The sequence below is a fragment of the Panthera uncia genome, chromosome B1 (assembly GCF_023721935.1).
Source record: "Panthera uncia isolate 11264 chromosome B1, Puncia_PCG_1.0, whole genome shotgun sequence".
In the NCBI taxonomy this organism is placed as follows: domain Eukaryota; kingdom Metazoa; phylum Chordata; class Mammalia; order Carnivora; family Felidae; genus Panthera; species Panthera uncia.
In genome coordinates this window covers 138,561,115-138,580,484 of record NC_064811.1, presented here as the reverse complement: position 1 = coordinate 138,580,484, position 19,370 = coordinate 138,561,115, and the positions used below count along the sequence as shown (strand labels likewise).

The 19,370-nt window shown below is 39.0% G+C and overlaps 1 pseudogene; it reads right to left on the bottom strand.

Annotated features, from left to right (window-relative positions):
- LOC125922457 (60S ribosomal protein L7a-like) overlaps positions 1 to 19,370 on the bottom strand; it is a 133,389-nt pseudogene that overhangs the window by 95,968 nt on the left and 18,051 nt on the right.

Below are 19,370 nucleotides of genomic sequence, written 5' to 3'. Positions count from 1 at the left end.
CTCAAGTCATCAGCTTGGATAGTGGACAGCAAGAGAGGAACCTGTCCCCTACTGACGCCACAGATCTGCCATAATAGCCATGAACTCTTCACCACTAGATTTCTCTTACATGGGAGAGAAACTTGAGTCTTCTAAAACAGACTAATATTTAGGTTTGTGAGAGGCACCTGTACCTAATCTTAATTACCATGGAATAGAATCTAGGCTTTACCCTGAGAAAAACTCTTCTACCTTCCTTCTTCTTCCCCTGGTGAATTGTTACTCAGCCTTCATGTCTGAGCTCAGGTGTCATCTCCACTGAGAAGCTTCTCCTGCTTTCCTCAGTCTGGGTCATGTGCTTCCAAGGTACCTTATACACATCAGTCAACACAGTGCATCAGCACTTTATTATCACTCCTTAGATGATGAAATCTTTTAAGGATGAAAATAGTGTATACACATATGTACATATATGTTTATTTTATTTTATTTAATTTATTTATTTATTTATTTTTTTAATTTTTTTTAACGTTTATTTATTTTTGAGACAGAGAGAGACAAAGCATGAACAGGGGAGGGTCAGAGAGAGGGAGATACAGAATCTGAAACAGGCTCCAGGCTCTGAGCTGTCAGCACAGAGCCTGACGCGGGGCTTGAACTCACGGACCGCGAGATCATGACCTGAGCCGAAGTCGGCTGCTTAACCGACTGAGCCACCCAGGCGCCCCTATATGTTTATTTTATAATGCTTAAGTATTTTTTATTAATCTTTGTTTTTTTTTTCAGTTTTACTGAGATATAATTGAAATATCCGAATCTTTTTCTTTTAAATAAACTTTACACCCAATATGGGGCTCAAGTTCATGACTCTGAGATCAAGCGTTGCATATTCTACCAACTGAGCCAACCAGGTGTCCCTAGAATGCTTAAATACTAATAGGACTCAAAGATTTATTGAATTAAAGTTTTATCATTTACTATTTGCATGAATTCTGACACTAATTTCCCTCTTAAGTAAAATAGAGAAGTTGATACAACAATACAATAACAACAATAAACTTACATGAAGCACATTGCCTTGCATTTGGTGAGTGTATAATAACTATTAATTCCTATCATCTTCTTTTAAAGAAGCAAAATAGTTATACATATATATGTATTTATAACACTTCAATAAAACAAATCAAAATAGAAATTCAAAAACCTCCATTTCCTAACAAAAGATTTCAGATACTATCACAAAAACAAAGAAAACACAAGAAATACTGCAGTAAAAGTCAACCTCTGGTGGCATTTTTGGATTAGAGGATCATGGTCAACGATCGTCACATATGAGAACCTCTTAAACATATAAAATAAAGGGCAGCAGAATTCTTTCACTTAAATTGAGTGCTGAGAATATAGAACCTCTTAGAACCACATATTACATCATCCGTGAGGTGCATTGACAAAACATCCTCACAAGAGGGCACCATTGCAACTCCTATCACCTCCGCGACAGCAGACACTATTTTTGCAGTGTTACTTGATGTTTCTAACCTTTTAGTAACTGGCACAAACTCTCAGCCTCTGAGGGGCAGACTTTTCAGAAAATGTATCAAATTATTAGATATAAAATCAGCATTAAAGAGTACCAAAGGGAAGCCAAGAAGTTGTTTCTGTAAGACGGTTCAGTATGAAAACACTTTTCTTTCGTATATACATATATATATATATATATATTTTTTTTTTTTTCCCAAACACCAATGCAAAGTTTCTGTTTTTACCAACCATTCAACTATCAATATGGTATTGTTCAACCAGAAGAAAGCTGATGAAAAGTTGTTTTGAACCTTAGGCAGATTCAACATGCATTATTTTTTGTTGTTATCTCCAGAAAACAGAACTACAACTAAAATTTATAAAATGTCATATATAGTTTTAGAAAACAATTTTACTGGGCGCCTGGGTGGCTCAGTCAGTTAAGCTGCTGACTTCAGCTCACGTCGCAATCTCACGGTTTGTGAGTTTGAGCCCTGAATCGGGATATTTGCTGTCAGCACAGAACCCATATCAGATCCTCTGTCCCACCCTCTCTCTGCCTCTCCCCTGCTCGAGTTCTCTCTCTCTCTCAAAAATAAATATAAAATAATTAGAAAGCATTTTTACTTATTAATTCCTATAGTTCTAAGAAGTAGGTTTTCCAGCTATTATTTCAGGTCATTTTTTAGAAAGCTTTAGATAGGTTAATTAATGTGTCCAAAGACTGACAGCAAGTTTGTGGCAGAATTAGGACCTGGGCCCAATGGAGCAGAGCAAGTTTCTGCCTTTTGTTTTGTTTTGTTTTTTAAATACATAAATTCTTCATCCTCACATAAGATGTGCATCATTGTTTCCCTAAGGAGGTTTCAGAATTCTGTAAACAGGTCTGTGCCACATCTCTTGAAAATTCACAAGGCCTGTGCTCACATAAGTGTGACCTATTGTTAGCTCACTAGTAGGGCTTTCCCACTTACTCTATCAAGTGACAGTCTAATCTGCATATATATCAGTAATATCATCAGAAAAGAACATCAATATGTATAATTTAACTATAAATGCATTACTTACCACTGATATACCAGGGATGTGAAAACACTTTGCTATGGCATCCAAGAAAAAGATGAAGGAAGAATGGCACTTGACCCCCAGATCATGCAGTCTTATGAGAGAGAACTGTCTGCTGCTGGGTTCTGGGTAATGCATCTTTAAGCTAAGTATCATGACAGTAACTCAAAAGTTCTTTTGAAATTACGTCAGAGGTCACAACTTCAAATGCCTTTAGGTTCTTAAAGGATAGCACGATGATATGGGACAGGGGTTAAAAAAAATGTTTTTCCATGAAATACTCAATCCTCTTAGTAGTTTTCATTTTCCAACTCTCAGTTGAGATGGTAGTGTGTGAGAGATTTCACTTTTCTCTTCCCTCTACTCTAAAAAGGACAGACACACAAACATCAAGACAGTGCCACCTGAACTCTAAGAAGGGGAGACAGCATGGAATGAGGGTTCTATGGTCACCTGCACAGAACAAGTCCATCTAAGAGGGAAGCTACTCCGTACGCCCTTACTCTTTCCTCACTTGAGGCAATGAATGTGGGTTTAATTTTACTACAGTTTCAATTTTTTTGAAGAAAAAAGCTGAAAATATGGATTTTTAGGTGCAGCGTCCTCGTGTTTAAAAGTTATTAGCGGACACAAAAATTAGCCAGGGGTGCTGACTAAACAAGTTTGTCGGCAAGCTTTGGCATGTGATTTGCAACCACCTAATTGTGTCTTAACTTTTAAGTGATATCTCTCTCCTAAATTCCTGACCTGGGTAATCAGTGAACTACTAGCCTTCTCTACTGAGACGTGTACAGTTCTCATATGTTCAACATATGTATTCAGCCACACCACGGTCTTCCCCGTAGACCCCCCTCTTCTGCCGTTACCGCATCCAGCCAACAACAAACCTACCCACTTGTTTGCTTCAGTTCGTAACTGAAGTTGCTCTTGACTTCTCTACCTTGCCACCCACACCTGATCAATATGCACATTTTATTAATTCTTTCTCTGTCAAATTATTCCTCATTTCTCCATCTTCACCGCCCCCACCATGCCCACTGCCACCATCTGTGGTGTGGTCTGTCACCTCCATCTGCGCGATGACTTCCTCACAGTTTTCCAGCATGCCATTTTGCCGTTGCTTAGTCTTCCGTCAGTATGATCTTTGAAACTGAAATCCGATCATGTAGCTTTCTAGCTTAAACATTTAGACTTCTGACTGATGTTAGGATGGAGTTGAAAGTTTAACCTGGTTTTATGGCCTCCACGTTCTGGCCCCCATTCAATCATTCACTTGACAAATATTTGTGGAGCACCTGGCAGACACATTTTAAGCTTCAACACCCAGCAGTGAAATAGACCAACATCTCTGCCTTCGTGTTGCTTTCTGAGTGTGACTCTGGAAGCACGGTTTATTGTACAAATACATTTATCAATTGATTTTCTATCCTTTATCTCACTTACACTTAAGACCTATTATGGCCCAGGTAGTATTCTAGGTACTCAGGAAGCGAAGGCTAATAAGACACAGCCTCTGTGGTCTTTGCCCTAGTGCTATCATTTACACCTGGGGACAGGAAAAAAAAATATCTCCATGACCAACATTCCCATCACCAACAGTGGGCTGGTCTTCTAATATTTTCTTTTTCTATTTTGTTAGAAATGTTGGAAAATGTAGCTTTCATTAGTATGAGTCATTTCAAAAGTGTGAGTCTTTTTTTTTTAAAGGCAGTAAAAATTGATTTTATTTTTTTAATTTTTCAGTTTATTTTTTTTTTTCTAAAGAATAATTTTTTTTTTATTTATGAGAATAAGATCTGTAACACCAACAAGCATTGGTCTGCATCATATTATTTTGAATTGCCATTTTCAGCCTTAATGAGGTATAATTAACAAAAACTGTATAATCATCGATTCTGTGTCTCCCTCTCTCTCTGCCCCTCCCCCGTTCATGCTCTGTCTCTCTCTGTCCCAAAAATAAATAAAAAACGTTGAAAAAAAAATTAAAAAAAAAACTGTATAATCAAGGTATACAACTTGATATTTTGATATATATACATTGCAAAATGATGACCACAAACAAGCTAATTAACATATCAATTAGCAAATTTCAAGTATACAATACATTTTTTTTCAATATATGAAGTTTATTGTCAAATTGGTTTCCATACAACACCCAGTGCTCATCCCAAAAGGTGCCCTCCTCAATACCCATCACCCACCCTCCCCTCCCTCCCACCCCCCATCAACCCTCAGTTTGTTCTCAGTTTTTAAGAGTCTCTTATGCTTTGGCTCCCTCCCTCTCTAACCTTTTTTTTTTTTTTTTTTCTTCTTCCCCTCCCCCATGGGTTTCTGTTAAGTTTCTCAGGATCCACATAAGAGTGAAAACATATGGTATCTGTCCTTCTCTGTAGGGCTTATTTCACTTAGCATAACAGTCTCCAGTTCCATCCACGTTGCTACAAAGGGCCATATTTCATTCTTTCTCATTGCCATGTAGTACTCCATTGTGTATATAAACCACAATTTCTTTATCCATTCATTAGTTGATGGACATTTAGGCTCTTTCCATAATTTGGCTATTGTTGAGAGTGCTGCTATAAACATTGGGGTACAAGTGCCCCTATGCATCAGTACTCCTGTATCTCTTGGGTAAATTCCTAGCAGTGCTACTGCTGGGTCATAGGGTAGGTCTATTTTTAATTTTTTGAGGAACCTCCACACTGTTTTCCAGAGTGGCTGCACCAGTTTGCATTTCCACCAACGGTGCAAGAGGGTTCCCGTTTCTCCACATCCTCTCCAGCATCTATAGTCTCCTGATTTGTTCATTTTGGCCACTCTGACTGGCGTGAGGTGACATCTGAGTGTGGTTTTGATTTTTATTTCCCTGATGAGAAGCGATGTTGAGCATCTTTTCATGTGACTGTTGGCCATCCGGATGTCTTCTTTAGAGAAGTGTCTATTCATGTTTTCTGCCCATTTCTTCACTGGATTATTTGTTTTTTGGGTGTGGAGTTTGGCGAGCTCTTTATAGATTTTGGATACTAGCCCTTTGTCCGATATGTCATTTGCAAATATCTTTTCTCATTCTGTTGGTTACCTTTTAGTTTTGTTGATTGTTTCCTTTGCTGTGCAGAAGTTTTTTATCCTCATGAGGTCCAGTAGTTCATTTTTGCTTTTAATTCCCTTGCCTTTGGGGATGTGTCAAGTAAGAAATTGCTACAGCTGAGGTCAGAGGGGTCTTTTCCTGCTTTCTCCTCTAGGGTTTTGATGGTTTCCTGTCTCACATTCAGGTCCTTTACCCATTTTGAGTTCATTTTTGTGAATGGTGTGAGAAAGTGGTCTAGTTCAACCTTCTGCATGTTGCTGTCCAGTTTCCCAGCACCATTTGTTAGACTGTCTTTTTTCCATTGGATGTTCTTTCCTGCTTTGTCAAAGATTAGTTGGCCATACGTTTGTGGGTCTAGTTCTGGGGTTTCTATTCTATTCCATTGGTCTATGTGTCTGTTTTTGTGCCAATACCATGCTGTCTTGATGATGACAGCTTTGTAGTAGAGGCTAAAGTCTGGGATTTTGATGCCTCCTGCTTTGGTCTTCTTCTTCAAAATTACTTTGGCCATTCGGGGCCTTTTATGTCCATATGAATTTTAGGATTGCTTATTCTAGCTTCGAGAAGAATGCTGGTGCAATTTTGATTGGGATTGCATTGAATGTGTAGATAGCTTTGGGTAGTCTTGACATTTTGACAATATTCTTCCAATCTATGAGCATGGAATGTTTTTCCATTTCTTTATATCTTCTTCAATTTCTTTCATAAGCTTTCTATAGTTTTCAGCATACAGATCTTGTACATCTTTCGTTAGATTTATTCCTAGGTATTTTATGGTTCTTGGTGCAATTGTGAATGGGATCAGTTTCTTTATTTGTCTTTCTGTTGCTTCCATTATTAGTGTATAAGAATGTAACTGATTTCTGTACATTGATTTTGTATCCTGCAACTTTGCTGAATTCATGTATCAGTTCTAGCAGACTTTTGGTAGAGTCTATTGGATTTTCCATGTATAATATCATCTCATCTGCAAAAAGTGAAAGCTTAACTTCGTCTTTGTCAATTTTGATGCCTTTGGTTTCCTTTTGTTGTCTGATTGCTGATGCTAGAACTTCCAACACTATGTTAAACAACAGCGGTGAGAGTGGGCATCTCTGTCATGTTCCTGATCTCAGGGAAAAAGCTCTCAGTTTTTCCCCATTGAGGATGATGTTAGCTGTGGGATTCTCATAAATGGCTTTTATGATGTGAGTGAGTCTTTTGAGGTTTATTTAGGTTATGGAAATATAATCCCCTACAGCCAATATGGAGATATTGTTTAGATTCGTAAAATGGCCTTGACTCCCCAAAGGGTGTTGTTTGACTAAAGGGATGAATAAAAGATTGAATCCATGAGTGCCACCTGAGCATCATGGCCAAAGAGCCATTGCTGCTCCAACTAGTGGAGAACACACATCAGACTTCTTTCAGCTCCACACTCTGCCCTGTGAGCCATTCACCCTTTCTTTCTTTTGGAATGTGAGATTCTTAAGTAAATTTTTCTGTATGCCTAGTATTGGAAAGACAGTGCTAAGTGAATCAGGATGATCATGAGCATTGGACGTAAGGAGGGAGGCAGATGAAGAAGAGATACTAAGACTGCTAAGTGCGTGTAGAGAGAGGGGGAAAGGCAGTTAGATCCAACCGAGGAGACTAGAACATGTGTATTTGACCTGGTGCCTACCAAACGTATAAAATTTCAACAGGCGGACAAAAAGAGAATGCCAGCTGGATGGACTATTCAGAGCAGATCTGAGCCGTGTGAAGGTATGTCCCGTACTCAGGAGACAGCACCGTCTGTGAGATGCCTCCAAGGGCTGGGGAGGGTGTGGAAGTGGAAAGGCAGTGTGGGATCCAGGCCAGGCTGGGGTCAGATCATGTTACAGAGCCTGGAGAAGAAGGTCATAAGGAGAAGTGAGAACAGGAGACACATTTGGGGATTCCTGGGTAGACAGCTTCAAGCAAATCAAAGTAGCCATTGTACGTCTACAAGACCCTAGCTGCCAGCAGCCCTCCTGGCCTGCAGTCCTTAGGCGTGCAGTTTTTCTTTTTGAGTTACAGCATATTGCCAAATATCAATCCGGATAGAATAAACAGAAATATCCTTCTTGACAGAAGCCACTGACATGAATCATTGGATAGTTCCCACACATGATCTGTGTGGCGCATCCTGGTGGTCTGGCTGGTTGGAGGACTCCATGGAGAAAGAAGGAGAACAAAGGAGTTAATTTGCTCCGTGAGGGTTCTAGGAGCACGGGCTTTGGCGGGTTTTAATAACAGAATTTACAGCTTTAATAAAACTGATAAAGTCTTTCTCACTTTTATACATTGAAATATGATTTGATATTCACTGGAGATAAAGCTGATATAGTGAGAGTTTCCCCAGGGCTCCTGCTGGAAACTGAAATGGCATCATCTGTAATGAACCCAAGGATTCATCTTTGGATTAGGATCTGGGTGAGTTGGAGGAGATGAGGAGTAGGTCGAGGGTTCGAGCATGAGGAGAACAAATATGAAATAGAGTTTAAGTCAGATGGCCATAAGCATTTCTTAGTTGCTCTTATGCATCTGAAAATCTGGAACAAAGTAAGAGAAGGGCTTAGAGGGGCCTTAGCTGGCCCACCTCCATCACTCACAGGCTGCAGGGACTCCCACGATACCTGACCCTGATTCTAATAGGGCTACATGTTCGTTTACTGAAAACAGGATATAAAACAATGTGCTATTTCATCTTCCGTATTTATCTCTCCCAGATCCAGCGAGAAGCAAATTTGCACATAATGACAGATCGCAGGCATCTAGCCCCAAATAGAGTGCCTGGTTGTGATCCATCATCATGACGTTTCAGCTTTAGCAAACATGGCTGCTCACAGAGGGACACAATCCGTGAGTGAAATTGGAGGGAGAGGTTTTTAGGAGCCATACATCAATAGAAGAAGGGATGAGGGAGCGTAATGATGGGATTCATCCTCCAGCAGTGGGCAGCTGCATGATTTCACCTCAAACTCAATCAAAAGTCCTTTACATTGTATTTTTTTTTCTTTTCAATGAATATCCAAAGATCGTATATCTTTGTCACTTGGGAATCATATGGAGACTTACATCAGATGAAATCTAAGTTAGTGGTTGTTTCACCAAGATAGCCAAATCTTCCTTAAGGGATAAATCAGAGAAGGGGAGCATAGGGAATTTAATTTAATTAGTTGGCTATAAAATCAAACGGAGTCGTTTTTGTTTGTTTGTTTTTTTTGGTGTTGTTTTGAATTTTTGTCAGGGTTTGGATTGTCACTGGATCAAATTTGGAGAGAGACCACACAAAAATTAGTTGTCATATACTTCAGTTATATTTTCAGTCAAGGTAGAACCATTACAAAATCTTGCTATTGAAGAAAATATAAACAGATTCAAAATTTAGGCCATCTGTAAAGTGTTTATTTGACTAGCTTAAAAATAAAGACGTACATAATAAAGAATTAAGGCTGAAAGCTAAAAACTAAAAAGAAAACAGAAACATCAAAATTACGAGTGAGTAGAAAGTAATTGGAGAAAACACTTAAAATAAGGTATTTACTCTAGTCAGATCCTAACTGCCAAGTTAGGTGAGTCAGTGGATAGGCAAATGACTCAGGTCTCTAACACTCAATATCCCAATTGAGGTGCACCACCTGAGTCTTTAGCTTGAGTTGCTCAGATAACTGCTGAACCCTCTGGGGTACTCGCCACAGAGTTAGGAGAGAGAGTCAAACTTGAATCCAGTACTAGTGAAATCACCACCCCCCTCCCCAAGTTAAAAAGCTACTGGGAGGTGATCTAGTTAGAGTACTCATTGGTTCATGCAAGAACACTGTGCCATCTGGTGAGGGGGATGGTCACTATATTTCTTCTTCAAGACACGTCATGCTGATTGATTAGTGGTTCTTTCCTATTGCTCCAGGAAGCAGTTAAATACAACCTCTCATTTTGGTAAAGTAAAAAATGAGGCATAGACAGTGTAAGCATTGATTTTATGCCATAAATGAAGACCACATTAACATGAGAGCTGTAACTTTTTCTGACTTTAGGCAAATAAATAAGCCCCCAAAGTGTTGTGCTGTTAGAATAGAAACTCCATTTGAACAACTACAGTTAAAAGGGAAGGATACTAGGTCTCTTGAGACTTTAAGAGCAGGCATTCTGCATGGCCTTTGGAGGGCCAGCATGAACTGGAGTGCTGTAGAGACCCGTGAAACCCCTCTGTGCATATATTTTATTCTCCTTTTGTTTCTGCAGATCACTTTTCTCTATTTCCCAGTCCCCATGGTAGTTTCAAGTACATTAATGAAGGCCCAAGAGTTAAATACAAGGACTGGTTAAAGATATACTTAAGAAAATCCAGAAAGGTGACACAGGATTCTGGAGGTCAGTGGATGAGAGCAACCATAATGGAAGAGGTTAACATAAACTCATAAAAAGAACTTAAAACAGCACAATTAACCAAAACAACAAATATTACAAAATCCAGAGAGGGGTAAGAGAAGGTGATTGCTTGCTGAATTTTAGCACTGAAATGTATGCAATCCTTTTTTTATTGTTTAATGCCTTAGGGATCTACTTTCACTGGAAGAGTTTAAGAGGGGACACTGTATCTCCAGGGAGAAACCAGACTTCATCTATGGTGAGGAAGCAGAGTGATTGATCTCTGATGAGTACTGTTCATAATTCTGAGATGCAAGCATTTGCGGAGACGCTATGTGGGGTTTGCATAAGAATGCAAGTAAACAAGAGATTTCTACAGACAGTTGACCTTTCCCATCAATCTTTTTTTCTTTCTTCTTTTGTTTGATTCACTTGTATTATTAGGAGCAAAAAGCGAGCAGATTAGAATTTTATTTCCTTTCACAATTCATAAAAATGATAGACATGACTAAATAGTTTGGAAATTTTCCATTTCAACAGGTATCCTGTGTTGAACACAAGAATCTTCCATTCAGCCACATTATTATTGAATTTCCATTGGTTTTTCATCCAGAAGACATGTTTGAGTGATCTATATTGTACTGTGTGTGATCCTCATTACTAATTAGCACAGACCATGCAGTGCTAACAGTGTCCGGCACTGTTCTAAGAGCCTCACCCACGTGACTTCATGTAATCTATATCCACATCCAGCCACATTGACATTGTTAGTTACCTGTTCTTTTGCTGAGGAAACTGAGGCACAGAGATATTAAACAATGAGGCCTGGGTCACACAGGAAGGAAGTTAGATGTGAATGTCAGCATGGAGTCTCCAAAGCCTTTTCCTTAACTTGGTTATCTTTCCAAAGGTCACAAATATAAATATCTACATTAAGGAGCAGTTTATGATACACACTGACAGAGTGGTTTTCCAAAAGTAGAGAAGGCATTGCTGATTTCCAGGTGTTTGACCTGGCCAAAAAAAAAGTTGAATGATGGAGAATTATGAATGTTGAACTTAACTGTTAGACAATGGGGACCCACTAAAGAATTAGAGATTTTGCAGCAAAGAGGGAAAACCAAAGGTTTGATGCTTTAGTGGGAAGACAATTTGGCAGCCCTGTGAGGGAGAAGGTTTCATCGGGGAGAACTGGGCCCTGGGATCTAGGGTGTTAGGGCCAAGGTGAAAGACTTCAGGAATAATCTCGCAATTGTGTAGGTATACAGGATTTGGGCTTACACCAATATGATTTTAGGAGACATGGAAAAGATAAAAAAGATAAACCATAATACTTTCCCTTTTTCTCAGCTTTCTTTCCTTACCACGAGTACACTTAATTTTTCTGTTTTGTTTCCCTGAGAGAATTTCCCAGGGCAGCAAAATAGTCATGTTTTGCCTTTGATATCTGAGTGCTAATCAGATGTTCAATGGCTTTGTTCTGCTGTTTATGACTTGAAAGGTAACCATATGGGACAAATGAAAGCATGATCCTCAGTCTATACTCTGTTTATGGTAGATCCAGTACAGTAGCTTCAATGGCTACGTTTGAGGGACTCTGAATATTTAAACATAAGCAAAGCCTTTGAAGGCCTAGATAATGTTGATCAGTCTCTAGAAAATGACAGGGATTGACACACGCTCCCATGGATTTACATAACAGGGTAAGATGTATCTTAAGCTCTTTACACTTCTGCCCTTTATATTAGAGGGTTGCCCTCTTGAGGAAAGGTCTGATTCCTTTATATCCTTCAGTGCTTTGCATTTAGATTTGTATTGCTTGACTTTTTTTTGCCGGTAATTCTTACTAGGACCTGTTGGAGCATGTGGTTCTTTGTGTGTTTTTTGTTTTATTTTTTTCATAGACCTCAGATCATCTCTTTTTATTTTATTTTTTAAAGTTTATTTATTTTGAGACACAGAGCACAAGTGGGAGAGGGGCAGAGAGTGAGAGGGAGAGAGAGAATCCCAAGCAGGCTCTGCCTGACATGGGGCTTGATCTCACAAAGCATAAGATCATGACCTGAGCTGAAATTAAGAGTTGGACACTTAACTGACTAAGCCACTCAGGAACCACAGTCAGACTATCTCTTTTAAAAAATGAGTCATCCCTGGGGCCCCTGGGTGGCTCAGTTGGTTAAGCATCCAACTCTTGGTTTTGGCTCAGGTCATGGTATCACGGTTCGGATTGTGAATGTGAGAACTGTCAGTATTTCTACTGTCTGTGTGGAGCCTGCTTGGGATCCTCTCTCTCTCCCTCTCTCTCTGTCCCTCCCTTGCTTGCTCTTTCTCTCTCAAAAAATAAAAAATAAAAAATAAATGAGTTATCCCAACAACATACTAAGTGAACTAAGTCAGACATAAAAGGACAAATAATGAGTTTTTTCATTTGCAGAAGTTACTTAGTATAGTCAAATTCATAAAGACAGAAAGTAGAATAGTGGTTACCAGGGGCTGGGGTGGGTGAGGGGGAATGGGGATTGTTTAATGGATACAGAGTTCCAGATCATTCTATGGGACGATGGAAAATTTCTCAAAATGGCTAGTGGCGATGGCCACACAACAATGTAAATGTAGTTTATGTCACTGAAACTTACACTTAAAGATGGTTAAAGTGGCAAACTTTATATTGTATATATTTTATCATGACCAAAAAGAAAAAGAGTCATACTAACTTACCCTAGTTCCCCCTTTCAAGACTGATATGTTGGTGGCTATGTTCCAGGGAGCTCACTAATAATTCTATGTTGCTTGAAATTCCTTTTTTGAAATGTGCAATCTGAGAATTTATAAAAATGGGGCAGGCCCCATCACTTACTTCCATCCAGGTAAATAATTGATCCTGTTTGCCTAGTGGCATTTCACAAGCCATATTCTCTTGAAACTTAGATCTACAAGGTGTTAATAAATGTCACTGAAAAATAATTGAGGGAATTATAGAGCTTGAGAAGCTGTGAGTTAACAGTACTAAGAATCTTTCTTACTCTCAGACTTCTCTCAAATTTTAGCATACTAATGTGCATAAAGAATATTCGAGAGAGTAGCAGAGTATGCATATCTCCCCCCAAACTTCTGGCCACACACCTGTCTAATAACAGAAAATCTTTTGGGACTAGAATTCCTTGGATAACAGTTTGGGGGAATGGAGAGTGGCAGGATAAAGTCCAGCTATTTAGTATGGATTCCAACATCTTCCATGGCGATTCCACTAAAATTCCAACCTTCTACATCCCCACCCCCCACTCAGATAGTGCGTAGCCATGTTATACTTCTTGATTAGTGTAATTTGCACTCTTGGCTCCCATGTACTTGTTCAAGCTCAGTCTGGTATGCACTCCTCTCCTGTTTATCCTCCAGAGAAACTTGACCTCATTCAAGTTTTTCTTGGCTTTCTAAGTGTGAAGGAGTTGCAAATGTCTTATTACATCTTTTGAAGCATTAATGCATACCTTAGCTACTTACGTGAGCAATTATGACATTTTACCTTTATTATTGCTAATTGTTCACAAGTCTCTCTTATCTACTACATGTTAAGTTTCATGAGTGCAAGGCAAGGCCATGTCTTATTCATCTTCGCATTTTCCCCACCCTGCTGTCATTCACGTCAAATAGGTATTCCCTATGTATATGTTTGCAAACTTGAATTTCATTACTTAGCAGTACCTATGGTGCATCAAGCATCTGAACCAGGTTTAATTGGTAGGATTAAAAAAAAATATTAGTCACAGTTTCTGTTTGTTAGCAGATAGGAAACCAACACATGCAGAGCTGAAATAATTTTAGAAAAATTATAAAGTGAAATTGCTGATGCAAAAGGGGGAAAAGAAATAGAATACGTGGGTGAGGAAAAGCAAAACCTTAAAGACTAATGTAGGTGGCTGGGTTGAAGGATAGCACTTGAGCTGAGTTTTAAAGGACGTCATGGACATGAATTAGTGGAGAGGACCAGAAGTGCTGCTTTCCTTTGCTGTCATCCTAATTTACATCATCAGCATCTTTATCAGAATTATTAAAACCCACCTTTCCTATCACCATTTTGTTATCAAAAAGCTGTCCATGGATGGTGCTGTCTGTTGACCTTTTCACATCTACCTGGTGTAACCGGGCTTCCTTGGCTAAGACGATGTCTATTTCTATAGTTTAGCATCTCACTGGTGAAGTTATTTTTTTCCTTTGATCCTGTGGATGGTGCATAAGTGACAAAGGGAAATGACAGAGGTGTTTTTATACTCTAGCAAGTCATAGTATATTAACCACATGACGTAACTGTTGTTTTATGTATCATGACCTGAACCTTAATGCCATGTTGCCACCATATTCTGGTGGGAAAAAGACTCAGAGGCTTTTTCTGCTTTGGTATTATCTACTTAAATAATTCTGATTTTTAAGACTCCAAGAAAGTTGTCACAAGTCTTGCTTTATGGAAACCTACGGAAGGAGATGTTGCCTAACTGACGTCAGCCCTTGCTAATTACTTGGCAATCACTTGGCCTTCACAGGTACCGTGGACGTTTCTGCCATTGCTGACAAATGGGAAGGGGCATGTAGTGACGTTCATTGTGCCACAGGCCGTCAACAGCAGGGAAAGACTGATTTGGCAGCTCCAGCGATGGAACTTCAAAAGGAAAAAATGTTGAAAAATTTAAGGTGCCTAGTTGGTTGAATTATATCACAGAAATAATGGGAACATTTAGGCCAGGCGAAAAAGAGACACATAACTGCATTTAAAGGATTGCCATATCATTCTACAAACCTCCAGCAGCCTACTTTCTCCAAACTGAGCATGCGGCTCTCTTACTAGGTGAAAGTCCAGCCGGGCATGTCTGCTTTCGTGAGCATTCAGCATGAGAAAGGCCAGCTCTCTTTAAGATTACAAACCACTAGGGGCGCCTAGGGGCTGGGTCAGTTGAGCATCCAACTTCCGCCGAGGTCATGATCTCACAATTTGTGGATTAGATCCCCGCCTCTGACTGTGTGCCGACAGCGTGGAGCCCAGAGCCTGCTTCAGATTCTGTGCCTCTCTCCCCTTCCCCGCTTGCGCGCGCTCTCTCTCTCTCCCAAAATAAATAAACATTAAAAAAAAATTACAAACCACTAACATTTCCTTTCATTGGGATACTTCTTTTGAAAGAGATATTAAGCTGTTACATTTAACCAAATAGTACATGGGAAGGTGCTTTGTAAACAGTAATTTCCAGCAGCAATAACAGAAGAATATTTTATGCATTATAATATACTTCTAACACTCCATTCTATATGTGAATGCTCTTATTTTCATTATTTGAGGCAATTTCTCATCCTGGAATTTAGAGCTTACTTGCATTCGGTTTATAAGACAGATTTCCCATTATCATTTGATACAGGCGTGAGAGACGGGAGGAACATTTGTAAAAAATGTTAAATATGAACAAGGGGCAGTGGTGGTGGGTGATTGTGGTTATGGGAGTAGAAGGAGGTCATGATAGTAAGGCCTGTCCTGGGAATCAGTATCATTCAATTGCTTGAATTTCTGCTGCCATAGGAGCAAATGTCAATGCCTCATTTCAGAGGCGTAGCTTTGGACTACACTAATGGGCAAAATCACAGGGGAGAGGAAAGGAAACTGCAAGGGAGTAGCTGTAAACAAAACGATCGTTATTAAGTGAATCTGGCGCTTTTGTTTTTGTTGCCCATATAAATAATGTTAGAAATAACTCTAACTTCAGACATAAATTTCAGTCTATTCTTGAGATTGTATCTTGAGATATTATTTGTTAAGCGGTTCTTTCCTCTAACTTCTTTCCCCCTGGTTAATCAGAGACTTCCATATTGCCCCAAGAAGTAGGAATATTGTAAAAGGAATAAAAAGAACTAGAAAGAGTCAGTGTTCAGTTTCCTTGACTTTCAATATAGGGCTTTGAGATTCAAAAGGGAAAACCTAAACCATTTAAGGAACAATTTACACCTGGAAGTAGAATGAATGAGGAAGTAGAAAATGAGATTATGCTTGACTAGGGTCGCCTCTACCCTGCCCCCTGGTGGGAAGATAGAGGAATGACACACAGATTTCGATTAAAGACTTGGGCAATTTTGGAAACCAAATCATTGATTCTTTGCTGAGGGAGTCTTGCATGCAACCTGTATGAAGGAGGTACGACAGTGGCCTATCTTGTCCCTGAGGGTCCTTTTAATATTAGCTGTCTACATATTGCTCCCTTGTCAGTTTGCAGAAGGATTTCAGGCTGTACCTAAACTGCCCCATGTAGATAGATACCATCCTACCCCGACCTCTTTAAATAACCCATTACAAATTCTCAAGTTGACTAATATGCCTAAGGGAATACAGCCAGTCTATTGCTAGTATTCACCCCAAACATACAGTTAGGATTCAAACTCAGACTATTGAATGCAAGGAACGAGCTCCATTTAACCACTAGGAATTACAGAGAGATCCAAGGAACTGAGTCATAAGAACTGTCATCAGAGGATGCCGAAACTGTGACAAGTTTACCTCTGAATTGGGCAGCCTGCTGCTTAGAAGGACACTTTCCACTAGTCATAATCTTGTGAAAAATAAAAACAAATCTTTATTTTATTTATATTTAGAATGGCTTTTTATAGATGTTAATGATCATAAACTCGTGTCTTATTTGTACCCTACTCAAGAAATGATCAACAACCTTCTGTCTTTTGTTTTTTTCTGAGGTTAAGTTTTTTTTCACTTATAAAATTAAATAAAACACTACTATACAGGGTTACGAGGATTAAATTGGGTAACATGTCAAATGTCGAAGCACTTAGCACAGTGTCTGACACATACAAGACCTAGAAAACTTTAGTGATTGTCTTAGAAAAAAAGAAAAAGAAAAAGAAAAAATGTTCTAGGGCTATTTTTATGTATTAACCACATAAAAAGGTCAGGTGCCAAAATAAAATATGTATCATTTCTATTTAATGGCTCTACGTCTTAATTTCCCTGGGAGATTTACCCAAAGGCACTTTTTCCCTGATATTATGATTCTGTTGAGATCTTGAGGAGGGATTTCAGTGATTTCACTGATGCAAATGAAATAAGAAGCAGGGGAGCCCATTTTCATGATCCTTTGTAAACTTCATTCTGCATGAGCTAGGGTATGTGCATATCATCCTGTCCCAAACATACCCTAAGTCTTTGTCCCCATGACGGCCAGAGCCAGAGCTCAATGCCTATCTTTGAGGAGACTGTGTTTTGAGTCTCCCAAACCCACATATCTGATTTCTTTAAGATTGGTATACCTCTGTACAATCTTTCTTCTGAAGAACTCATGGCATTATCATTAGAGAATGTTATCCCATTTCTTTCTTTGGTTTGCAGAATAGAGGAGAAACCGTTATTGGATGTTATACAGGTTATTTAGCAAAATCCTGGTCTCTCTAAAGGGTAGCTCGGAGTTCACATAGGAGGAAGTTTGATGCTACGCAAAGGGGCATCTCTGGTGACGAAGAGGGCCATTTTTTTTTTTTTTGCTTAATTAGGATAATCACTTTTCATTACCTGCTGCTTAATTCAATGTTTCTAAAATTCAAGGCCCATATTAATCTCATTTAACACAATAGCAACATTCATTAGAAAACATTTCTTATTTAGTCTTGATGGGCTCTTCACAATTGTCATATTATAGATAATGTAGTAGGGATAATTTTGTTTCAATGCCTAGACCTATAGTCCCATCATTTTTGTTGTTATTGGTGCAGATAATAAACTGCTATTAAATCCCAATATTCTAAAAGATTGCTAAAATAACTGAGCATCTGTTAGTTTGAGCTTTTTTCCTCCAGGGCAGCAATTTGAATTTTTTGTAAGCTAGCTTTTGCTTGGTTATTTGTGTTTGTTGAGGCAGGAGTATTTAAATCTTGATACAACTTTTTTTTTCTTCATGTGAAGGAACTCCAAAACAGTTTATATTCTCTTTCCACCTCCCATCTGCCCTGCCTTAGGCACCTAAAAAGATTCTGGTAAGGAAAACTAGAATCTTCTTTACTTTGTTGTAAGAGGCAAGAGACAAGCCTTCTGGGGGAAGAGAAGGGCTTGGCATTGATAATATTTTCCCAGTCTTTTGGCTTAAGCCCTCCTAAAATAAATAATTCAAAATGTTAGGGATGTTTCAGTGCATATCAATCCAAGGTGCGGAAGGGTGTGTCTGGTCTTTGCACAGCCAACAGCTAATCAAAGACTTGCTTATCATAAATGTATTCATGTAGGAAATAGGAACCTGATCTGTTTAAATCTTACAGAGCATATAAGACCCAGTTCACAGCTTTGAGTAAAATTCCTGACTCCCTTTGATAAGATTGTGGGGACAAATGTGAAATATTTTTAGAAAAGTAGAAACATCGTAAAGACTGCAGGTACTTCACTGGTGTGTTTCTGGAATTTTCTGTCAATAGCATTGCTAGAATTAATTGATTATATACAGCTACATTGCTGTCCCCTCAATTCATCTGCACACATGTTACAATCACCTGTCTTGATAGAAACAAGCAATTGCTTCAGGATTGTTTTCTATACCAGTGTTTAGTAGAACTACTCTACCGGTTAGAATATTTCCTTACTCTTTGAATTTTGAGGAAACCATACATTATACTTTATTTTACCCAGAATGTCTCAAAAAAGTGAAACAGGTCATCTTCATAGTTTCTTGTTGTCTCTTTTTTTTTTTAATTTTTTTTAACGTTTATTTATTTTTGAGACAGAGAGAGACAAAGCATGAACGGGGGAGGGTCAGAGAGAGGGAGACACAGAATCTGAAACAGGCTCCAGGCTCTGAGCTGTCAGCACAGAGCCTGACGTGGGGCTCGAACTCACGGACCGCGAGATCATGACCTGAGCCAAAGTCGGCCGCTCAACCGACTGAGCCACCCAGGCGCCCCTCTTGTTGTCTCTTAAGGTTTACAAAGTGGAGGAATTCATATGACTTGGACGAAATGTGTAGCTATTGGTTTTGAGGAGTTTGTTAAGTGCTGGTTTTATCCTCCAGTTTATTTGGGGATCTATTTATTTCATATAGAGGAAAGGAAAGTGGATTAGGGCACTGGTATAGGAATAGAAGAAATTGTAATTTTTCTCCTCTCAAGTGTTGAATGTTTTGTATACATTTTCAATGGTATGCACCTTCCTAGTATTTCTCTGTCAGTTATATATCTTTTACACTCTTATAATGTAACCTGCAAATCTCCTCATGCAAACACAGAACTCAATGAGTGAAAATGCTAACCACCCGAGGGCCAGGGGCTGAGAGGTGGGAATTAATTTGTCTTTACGTTTCCTCATATTGAACTTTACTAG